Source organism: Ambystoma mexicanum, chromosome 13, assembly GCF_040938575.1.
Source record: "Ambystoma mexicanum isolate Mex_15411 chromosome 13, UKY_AmexF1_1, whole genome shotgun sequence".
In the NCBI taxonomy this organism is placed as follows: Eukaryota; Metazoa; Chordata; class Amphibia; order Caudata; family Ambystomatidae; genus Ambystoma; species Ambystoma mexicanum.
The window spans coordinates 72052988-72061351 of NC_090938.1; positions in this window are offsets into that span (position 1 = coordinate 72052988).

Genomic DNA, 8364 nt, shown 5'->3' on the forward strand with positions numbered 1-8364 from the left:
AAATGTTCGGGGACCCAGAGAGTGTCCGCAATTCAGGACACACGCTCAGCGTGGGTGCGGTCACATGATGGCGTCACAAACATGTCTGCAAAGGGAATGGGTGTCCGCAGGACACCAAATGCACGGGAACAGTCGTGCGCATCCGCGCGGATGTTCTACGGACAGTGTTCGGGTCCTGAAACTAATTAAAAGTGCAACACAAGTGAGACGAACAGTTACGGACAGGCGTGATGTTCAGAGAATTTACGGGTGTGATGCGCATGTGCGTAGATGTTCTTCAGGCAGTACGGGCAGGTATAGTGTCCTCAGGACACCCCCATTTTGTTTATTTACAGATATCCCAGACAGCGTGTGTGTTCTCAGAACAGTTTCAACTTGCCTGCGAACAGTGCGGACAGGTATAGTGTTCTTAGGACACCTCCATTTTCGTTTGATTACGGACATCCCAGACACCGCGTGTTGTTCTTAGAACAGTTCCATTTTGCTTGCGGACAGTACGTACAGGTATAGTGTCCTTAGGACACCCCCATTTTGGCTAATTACGGACATCCCGGACACCCGCGCTGTCCGCGGACACCCCAACTGCCTTTTTTTAAAAAACACAAAAAAGAACTGATTAAAACACATATAATATTTTTGTTTTATTATATATAGATGTACAATTTATGAAAGAGAAGGGGAAGCAGAAACTGACACAAACACAGGGGAATTGGGGGTTTCAAGAGGATGGATAGGAGAAGATGAAGGGATGGAAGCTGTACATTGTACATTTTGTATATTACACTTTCTGTAAATATGTTTAATTGTATCTGTTCTCAATGATGCGGATGTGTCCAGTACTGTAACCATATCTGGACTCCATCCATTTCGCCATATGTAACCTAAGCTCTACATTCCTCTTGTTGCTCTTGCGCCCTGATACCCTTGGGTTAGGTCCGCATTACAAATACTAAAACAAACAAACATATAATACATATACATATACATAGAGGAAGTAGCAGCTTTGAAACAGAGCAATCATTTCTCTGCATTAAGATAATCAGTTAGGTTATGAACACTTTCTGCTACTACTGCTGCTTTTTTGCTTACTTCACTTTCCCTGTATATACTCATATTTGTATGTGTTGTTTCTTTGACTTTTGTCTGTAATAATGCAATTATGTAGTAAGTGGGTTTCAATAGCTACTTATTACATGTTTCACAGTACGCAAAACTCTAATAAGAAAGCAGTTATCATTTCACTGTTCAACACGGCAAGATTATAAATATTGCACCTCCATCATGTATGCTGCACACAATGCCTATGTTTCTACATGAGTAGCTTAGTATACTGGATAGAACTTCATAATAGAATGCAATTTATATCAATGCATTGCTTAATGCATTAAGTAGCTCATAATATTTATTCCAATGACCCTTGACACTTTTTTGCCAACATTAGAATAAAAATCCCTTGTACAGACTTTTCATGAAAAGTAAATGCACATGTGATGTCATCAGTGATGTCATCAATGACATTTGTGATGTCATCTTTGATGTCCTGGGTGTTAGTGTTAGCAGTGCACGGTGGTGGCAAATTTCAGGGGGTTTTCTTCGGTTTTACTTGGAACCATAACGTCCCTTTAACTAAGTTTTTTTTCTGAATTTCATAGGTTTTTTGGTAGCGCAACTTAACCATAACATCCCTTTAACAAAGTTTTTTTACTGAATATATATATATATATATATAGGCACACACTAATCTGACTTGGTATACTGACTGAGTCTGCAAAAGCAGTAAAAACCTACTTTTATTTTCCATGAACTTCGCATATGTAAGCCCATAATTGGAAATCAGTTGTTTCTAATAGTGAAGCATCATTTGTTGTAGGTTTTTATTATAGCACAGATCTAGCGCCAAGAAGCAGCGGAGACCGTATTACTGTAGCAACATCATTTGGAATGTGAGTTTGTGTACACAGAGCAGCATTGCAAGTTAGGTCTGATTGAGACTAGATTATTGAAACCAGGATCTGGTGGGAATACATCAACGGGGAAGCACAGTGCTGTATATGTCTAGATCACATTACACAAATTTACGATGTAAAGAACATTTGCCCCGGTGGGAAAAAACCTATGAAGTCCCACGAGATACAGTGCATGTTTAAGGAAGGGTGAGGCGTGAAAGACTGCTCTCAACATGCTCCCTCCATCCCTAGTTAGGAGAAATGTAGCCCTGTGTTCTCACATTGCGAGCGCCTGAGTTAACAGGACCTGGAGTGCCTGAGCGGTCTCATGAAATGAACTACAGGGAAGGGTTTGTGTGTGGTGCCGAAAATGTGCTTCATAGCGAGAGCCCGCTGATCTCCTTACACACCCTAAATTCATAGATTATCTGCCGTCTGCAGTTTATTCTGGAGAACTAGTGCACAGTCTCGGACTGGCCCATAGGGCACTGGGCAAAACCTAGAGGACTGGCTGGCACCTCTGGAAAGTCGGGGTACAGAGATGGATGGCCCGTGGGCTTGCATGATATGATATGACATGGCATTTATAACACGCCTATACACAAGTGTTTCAAGTCATGTTGCCTCTAATACATTTAATCCTTTGCACAACACATTACAATTTACACAGGGGACAGACAGGCTGGTGGCACACTGACTGGCACATGGGCATACCTTTTTGTGTTTTTGTGGATCTGGAATGGAAGGGATGCAAGCGGCAGCTGTTCTCTCCTCGTCGTCGTGTCGCTGGAGCCCTGAGGTCGGCAAGGGGCGGCCCGGGCTGCACCTGCACATGCGAGCACAGTCACATGGACACTAGGGCACGTGCAATTTGTTTGATGCCCAGCCCCAGGCGGTGCCCCCCAAAAATGTGTGAGCCACGTGCTGGCATGGGCAGAAATGCAGCAGCCAGCAGGCATCTAAGAGCAAACCACGCAGGCTGGCTCTGATCATGGATGATCACAATGTTCGTTTCCATTTAAATGTATGTGTCCTTCTCTCAAGCTAGAAATGAGGCCCAGGCCCCGAGGCCTACCGGGTAAAGTCCCAGTGGCCCAGTCCAGCACTGGCTAAAACCAGGAGGAATGACTCCCTTCCCAGGGTCTCTTTTCACTTTGCTTTCACAGTTCAACACTTTCAATCTTTCACTTTGCGGGTCTCAGACCTAGGCTTCCCCCGTCTCCAGACTTGGGGGCAAACTTGGTTCACTCCCCTGCCAAGTACTGCCCTGAGGAAGATGATTTGTACTCTTCTTTTGGTGTGGGTCCCAGACCGGTATTTCTCTGAGACTTTGATTTGGCAGGTACTGACATGAAGAAGTTAACTTGTACGGATCTTCTTTTGTGGGTGCTTATCCCAGACCCGTATTTCTCTTATTCTTTGTATTTGGGTACAGGGAGCCCTTTTCTCCGAAGTACTGTCACAAGGAAGATGACTCGTAGTGTTCCCTTGTTCCTGGGTCCTCAACCATAATCTAGTGGTCACTGGCTTTACTCGACCACCAGCCAGAGGGAAATTCCCTCCAATCTCCCCAATTCTCTCTTCAGTGTCCCAGACCCTCTTTGCAACCTCTCCTGGTGCATGTGTGTAACTTGCACAAGTCCCATTGGGTCCTAGACCCCTCTTGGCCTCTTCCTAAGCCTCATGACCCTTGCAGCGTATGGATTGGGCCCCTCATCTTCCCTACATCCCAGCTCATCCGACCATCACCCCCATTACATTTAAGAACTCCTGTACATGGCAGTCGCTCTTCTGTGAACTGGAGTAGGGTGTCCATTCCTCCTCCGCGGTTGTCAACTTCTCACGTCTGCTTCTGTGACCCGTGACTACCAGCAATGTGATTATGGCTCTGGGACCCTGCGGTCGACCTTCTTACAGAGCCTTTACCTCTGCCTGGCATCACGGTCAAAGGACTGACCAACGTCCAGTACTGCAGAGTCGCCTTCTGCAACTCGTCAGCTTCTTCTGCTCTCTGTTCTCTGCTCCCACGCCTCACAGATTCCATGGCTGCTGTTGCTCATGGGCTGGCTTGACAGCCAGCTTGACCACATAGTAAGTCCTTCTTTTATTTTTATTGTAAGCAGACAAAGAAGTCTAGACTACTCATTCAAGTTCTTAGGATTGCTCTTCGTTGTTCCGCATCTCCTTCTCATCCCATTAATTGTTAAGTAGGTCTCCCTGAGCTGGTCCCTGCTCTTCCTCGTCTCAGTAGTTATTACGTTTTCAAGCTTACAGACATGCATGGAAGTATGGGATATGGAGTTGGGTTCTATGGGATAGGAAGGTGTATAGGGTGTGGGTGGAGGGTTGTGAGACTGCATTCTCCCGAGATGTTCTCCTTTGTCTCCAGAAGGGACGTCTCTCCCCATGAGATCCTCCTGCTGATTACCACCCCCAGGGGGACTATCAGCTAGGTTCTTCACCACCCTGGCCTCATGGCAAGGGGCTTCCCCTCGGGGAGAAGCGACAACATTTCAGGATTGGTCACAGTATGCAGATCTAAAATGCTGACTCTGCATAATCAGGATTGGCCAGGTCTTCCCTCTAGGCCCAGGGAAACAGAAGTAGAGGTTGTTCAAGTGGAAGAGCTGTGTGATGACCGAGAAAAGGAAAACATTGTTTTGTTCATATAAATGGTTGCAGGATTACCATGAAAGGGGCAAAGACAACCTCAATGAGCAGCAAGTATGAATGGAAAAGAGTCTCCCATTCTGCTTGACACAGTCCATCAGTCGACATCATGACCAACAATAATTTCAAAACTATCACATCCACACAAAGGTGTGGATGTGATGTATCCTCTGTCTCTGGTAAGTCAATGAAGATGCAGGAACCAGGCTTTACCTAGGTATGTATAATTTGTTCCTGGTGTGACGGATCCCAAAGTATTGTCACTGCTCCCATTAAGGGAGACCCTTCCCTTGAGGCCAAGGAGGTGAGGCCACTACCCGTTAGTCCCCTGGGGGTGTGCTCAGTGGGTGGATCTCTTGGGGAGGGAAGCCTTCCATGAGACCGGTGATGATAGCAATGGAAGAATGCAGTATTCACCCCCCCATTACCATCCCCACTGTCCTTGCACCCCACTCCATTCCCTCTCGTCCCCATACCTCTTTGCATTTCAGTAGAGTGGAGGACTTTGTTATTCCTACTAGGACAAGGAAGGGTGAGGCTTACCCAGGTAGAACTGTGAGGGGTCAAAAATGTGAGGCGGCCAACTTTGTGAAGGTTTTTCAAATGATGCCATTTTATGAACTGAAAAGGTTGGATACACGCCTCACTATCCCTATCCTGATGAGTATTTCCCCGCCTATAAAAATAAATGGAAGGAAACACGCTAACAAAAGGCTTCTGTCCCTCAAACGTATACATATAACAAACTGAACGACATATGACAGTTTCAAAGTAACAGAAATAACAGGTATGTTCACAACCTGGTAACTGTTTCTCCTTATAACCTGGTTGAGTTCCCCTTCCCCAGATTCAAGTAGGATCTTATTCAGCAGTTCCAAAAGGATAAGGAAATCCTGTTTCACAGCAAAGTTCCAATAGAGTCCTTTTTGTTCCAACTTGAACTCCACCAACAGTTTACAATGTTTAACAAGTGTTTCCTCATTCCACTTGTGATAAGGAGTTCAATACACTTCTTCTCACGAAGCAACAATACTTCCATGATTCTGCAATAGTTCACAAAATACAATAGTGATTTCTCCACTTCTTCTTCAAAACTTTGCACCACACCACAGTACTTTAATGACTTCCACCTGGTCCACTCATCTGCCAGGTCTACTACTGCAAGATTCTCTGCCCTGGTGTACTCTCCTACCAGGAAAAATGAAAGTACTTCTGTGGGTAAGGGTTGTTTTCAACTATTTAGCAATGTCTTTTGCTTCACAACATCAGGTTTGACTACTTCTTTTGGGAAGACAAGAAACACATTGGTGCTGTTTGTTACACGCTTGTGACTGCCACATTCAATGCAGGTAATGCTCCACTCCTCCTGAATATCCGCTGTAGCAAGGGCAGCCTTCCTGCCACTCTTATTTCTCCACTTCCACACTAACCAAATGCTGACAATGGGTTTCTCTCACTCTTATACTTCTGTGGCTTTGGCAATGTGAGTTTGACCCAATTCCTCTTATAGCCTCTTTTACACACTGGCTATGAGATTTACAAACATGTGGATTCTTAATTGCCCTCTCTTGGCATTGGCAATCCTGGTTCTTTTTAAACTTTCCTGGATATTATTCTCGTTTGGCTTGGGCAATAGTTGTTTGTGTTGATTTCTTGTAATATTGCCTTTTCCTGTTTCTGGCACTTATTCTTTTTTTGTTCAATATTTATTTTCAAGAATTTCAAATAACCAAACAATATATTAACAAAAGTTCAACATAATACATAACACACCACACTGTATTGCATAGGTAAACAAATTATAAGTAATTCAAAGCTTGAAGAATTACTATAATATCGCAGATAACTGAAACTACTCCAGCTCCTTCTATGCGTAAATACCTAATCACAAGCACCTTGTATATAAAACCCCAACACTGAATGACACAAAGACACTAGAATACTCCACAGACTGAACAAAACAAAACAACAACGGGGGTGGGGAATCCTAGATCAACGCTCATGTACATTACCAGCTCGCTGAGACCTATGAAATTAACTAATCCTCAGAAACTCATCCACCATACAATTCATTAAATGGCGCCCAAAGAACCAGATATTTATCTTCTTTGCCCTGTCTCTCAAACATTATCTGCTCAAAGTCCGATAATAATAATACATCATTAATCCAATTCACCACTCTAGGTTACTTCCTCGTCTTCCACACCATGAACACCTGTTTTACTGCAGTCACAAGCACTTTATCAATCCATTGCCCATATCTACGAGCAACCGTGCACCGTCCCTTTCCCGATAAAAGCAACACCTGCATAGGCATACTAGGAATACTTATGTTACACCTCAGGCTTCCTCGCGGGCCTCCTTGCAGGGTACGACTTCTTTACAAGCTCCTCTATGGATACAGGCTACCATGGCGTCTGTCCAAACTTCGACGGACTCCGGGTCAGCTGACTTTTTTACGTGGAAGACGTACGGTAAGACACGCCCCTCCTATGACTATAAAACCACTGTCTTCCAAGGGGCTTGTTGCTGCTAATTAGCGTTATCAGCTACTCGCGGTTTCGTCCGTTTCCTCTTCGTGTCTTCATACACACGATTCCTCATCTGAACTCCTGGTGTTGACCTTTTGCCTGACTACTGGATTGCCTCGTCTCCTCCCTTATTCCTGTCATGCTCGTCTGGTTGTTTTGACTCTGAACGTTACTGGATCCGGCTCCCTTCTGCGGCACTTCATTCCTGGTTGCCGCCTCTGAACTCGGAAACAAATTACTGTCTACTATCCGGATCTCATCTACAGCTACTCGGGATACAGGTGTGCTCAGGTACAGACTTAATTGGCTATCCCCATTTCCACAACTGTTTATCTCCACAACTTGTCTGGATATTAGTCTTCTGTTGGATTCTGGGACAATGAGTGACTTTCATGCGAGATTGCCCTCAAGTGCATATAAACGCTCTCCTGACAACTGCACCAACCCGGCACTAGTGCGACCCTCGTGTCGTCCGGGGCTACTTCCCTATACTAACATCCCTGTTTGTTATTTTCTCCTGTCCTTGTCTTCTGTTCCAGGATCCCTTTCCTCATTATATCCTTATTCAGGTTAGTTGTTATCGATTCTATATATATAGTTGGGACCAATATTGAATTAGACCATTTACACTCATTTTTGTGTTATTCCTTGTAGATCCACCCCGGGGAAGTTACACTCCAATATCTATCTAGGTAGTTATCCATTTAATTCAACTGTTCTAAACACTTGCATTTACCTCAACTCGTCTAATATCTTTGTATTCCTTTGCAGCATTGGTATTGGCGGTGTGTGTTCTCCCCGCTCTTTTATTCAATTGACACCTCTGTCTGTCCCAACTGAAACAGCAGAGAGGTACATTGTGTAAAAGAGCCCCTCTTTGGGGAGGTCTGAGTCTTGTACTCAGGGGAGCTGGGATGGAAGGCTGAATATCGATTCTTGTACCACCATCATCTCCAAGGTCACTTCTCTGCGTCTTCGGCCTATTTCGGAGTGGTGAGTAACAACTTATGGACAAGATCGCATCTAGTCTATCCAATATTCCCACCCAGAAGTCCAACACACAAGAACAATACCATAACATATTAATCAGTTTCCCTTTCTCCTTCCCATACCCCCAACACAAATCATCATCAGCTAGTCCCAATTTACACATTCGTAACGGAGTCCAATACAAACGTCCCAATATTTTCAGGTGAATTAGTCGCAATTTAAGATCC